General features: G+C 31.2%; 1 pseudogene; it reads right to left on the bottom strand.

The window, feature by feature from the left end:
* Positions 901-1503, bottom strand: LOC18599675 (annotated as a pseudogene).

Genomic DNA, 3189 nt, shown 5'->3' on the forward strand with positions numbered 1-3189 from the left:
CCCTCTGCCCCTAGCTGCAATGGTTTGCAAAGATTAATTTTGCTTGATGTGCTGAATATGTTTAATATATCAACTCTTTAAATAATTGACGAAAGATATGTGATAATATAATTTTGATAAACCTATTGCTCATGTTTATATGCAAGAAAAAAAACTGAATGGGCTTACGATCACTGATTTACATTTCATGTTGATTTGGCTTTTATTTTTTTCCCTTTTTGTTTTTTTTTTTGCTCAATCAAAAACAATTTTATGAAATATCAATGACTAATACAAAATCTAATTAACAGAAAGGATGATTGAAGCTTACAACAAACACTAGAAGGAGAGAACTAAAATAACACCCAACAAGAGAAATCACAAGAAACAAGAACTGGAAAAACACCCAACACCCAAACAGGTAGTTGTCTATAGCAATTTAAAACTAAGGATATGTGATTTGACTTTGTTTTATTCTTTTGTACTGGATGGATGCAGTACAAGTTTTGATTGTAAAGCTGACATTAATCTATAATTTTTTTGCAAATGTGCCTATATGGACAGTCTAATAATGGGATATTAAAAATTTGAAATGGATAGAGAATAACGATATCAATTGATATGAAGATAACAATCATGATGATTGAATTCTAAGGAATTTATTTAGGTACATTAGATTCAAAGGGTGATTGTGAACAAGAAAAGGAAATGTAAATAACTTAAACTAGAACATAAGAACATGCAATAAGAACATTCCTTAAACATAACAATTAACACAAGCAGACAAACACTGGAACTATGATACAAATAATTGTTTTTCCTAAGGGAAAAAGGTAGTGGGGTTGTTATCCCCAAATGGGAGCACCGAACCAAGTCCCACATCCTTGGTGAGTGCATCAGGTCCTTGATCAACTGTTGCCTCTATGATGTTTCCGGGCTCACCTCACGCTCTGGACTCTCTGCTTGCACCTTCTTTCCAGTCTTCAGCATTGCTTTTGGTGTTGCCATTGTTACTAATGCTATTGTTGTTGTTGTGAACCCTTGGGAATGAGACACCTTGGTAAGCATATCAATCCTTTTGTCATTATACTTTAAGTTTTGCTCTAGCAACCACCCGAGGTCATTCAAATCCATCATGTTCAAATTCTCTAACCCTTGTCCGGCCAGGCATTGGAACATGACTTGTGTGACCTCCTTGCGATTGTCCCTACACTATCTCTTGAGCTGTATATTGTCTTTTGCGATCCTTTGCCTAAGGAAACTCTCTTGGCTCATCATCCCCATGCTTTGATCCATCTTAGACATCTTCTTAAATTCCGAGAGCATTTGTTGGGCTCCTGCAGGGGATGGCCAAACCTCAGGTTGAGTGTTAGAAAGACTGTAGACAATCACAGAAGCTTCTATCCCACAGAGGGTACTCAATATGCTCGCCTTCTTCAACAAACCCTTCTTTCTTTTCTTGAAGGTAGCTTTCCTTGCAGAATTTTTGGTGATGTAGGAAAGCTTCACCTTTTTTCTAGTCATGGCTGCCTAGAGAGCAAACAATTGGAATCGAAAGCTTTTTATGTACTTCTTACCCAAATAGCCTATGCTATATATAGAGATGAAGGGATTCCATTGTTCTTATTGCAAGATTATATTGGTGTTGGTCCTTGTTGTACATAGTAATGGTGACTTAAAATGAAAGGGAAAACTATCAGGGCACCCCTTGAATTTCATAAAAAAATACAAATCTAGTCTTTTATTTGAAGTGGATTGATGCAAACATTGACAAAATATCTTTGTGGAGGTTGTGAAAATTTTCTTAAAGGATATGAAGAGATCTCAGTCTATGGATATCAAAGCTGTAATTTGACAAACAAAATTCAATTGGATAAGGGCTTCTCTTACCTAAGACATGGTGATTCTTGTTTCCATGATAGGATCTGGCATGAATCATAAAATGTTTTATTGTCTTATTCATCCATTCATACACATTTGTATTTTTTTTTTATTGCTGAATTTGATAATTGCAGATCACACATTTAAGTGAATGTGGTAATTAAAAAGGGATAGGAAGATCCATAATGTCAATCCCATAGAATAACTCTTGTTCAGACAAAAATTATATGTGAAGACAAAATGTTTAATTGTTCCTTATAAATAGAATGATTTAAGGAGAAATTATTCGTATTATAATTTAATATGTGCGTACACGGCGCTTAGGAAATTTTGATCCCATGGTTAGTTTTGGAATTTTACTATTATCAAAGAGTTAAGTTAGAGTTTCATCATTAGTTTATTTGTAGCATATTTAAGGAAAAGGTAGATTATTAATATATAACATTAGATAAGAATTAATTGATAGATAATATTTTTTAGTATGTTTTCTTTTTATCCTCATTTAAATAATTTTTTATTTTTAATTTCAAAAAGTAAAAAGTAAGTTTGAAATGTAGAAAATGTTTTGATTTAAAAAAAAAAAAAGAGTTAAAAATGATATAATTTTGAAACATTCAAAGATATATAAATAATATGTAGCATATTCTAATTACAATTTTTGCAACTTAATTATTCTAATATATTAATAAGGAATGTAAGGTGGAATGTTAAGGAATGTAAGGTGGTGTATTTTTTTATGTGGCCCGACATTTTACATTTCTTGTAGCTTTTATTGAATTTGGAAGAATTCCAATTTAGCATTCTAACATTATAGACTTGGAACGTTTTCATCTTTAGCTTAGCAAATAATAATACAAAAGAATCATAAGGTTTCTTTTAATATTCCTTTTTTTTGCTTCTGGTTTGTGTTCATTCATCGACTCTGTATAAATTTCTTGTGAGCCGTCACATAATTCATAGTCTAAAAAATTATAGAACTGTAATAGAAAGAATTATAACGTATATCTTATCCTCTCCCCGATAAGCACTGACTATTTCTTCTTCTTTTTTTTCGATTTCATCTGTTTTTATTCTTTATTAAACAATATTAAATTTGAGTTGACTTCTCTTCATTACACAAATTTTTAAAATTCTTTGCTTTCCTTCCCAAAGGATTAGGCCTATTTTAAAAGAACATTATTATTAAATAAACATTATAAACTTCCAGGAAGAAATTGACAACATAACTTGCGAATGCATATTTCATAAAATTAATTGTCTGTGTTGTGTGTGTATGTGTGTATATACATATATATATATATATATATACATATACATAAATATATATAT

This window comes from Theobroma cacao, chromosome 5 (genome assembly GCF_000208745.1).
Source record: "Theobroma cacao cultivar B97-61/B2 chromosome 5, Criollo_cocoa_genome_V2, whole genome shotgun sequence".
NCBI lineage: Eukaryota > Viridiplantae > Streptophyta > Magnoliopsida > Malvales > Malvaceae > Theobroma > Theobroma cacao.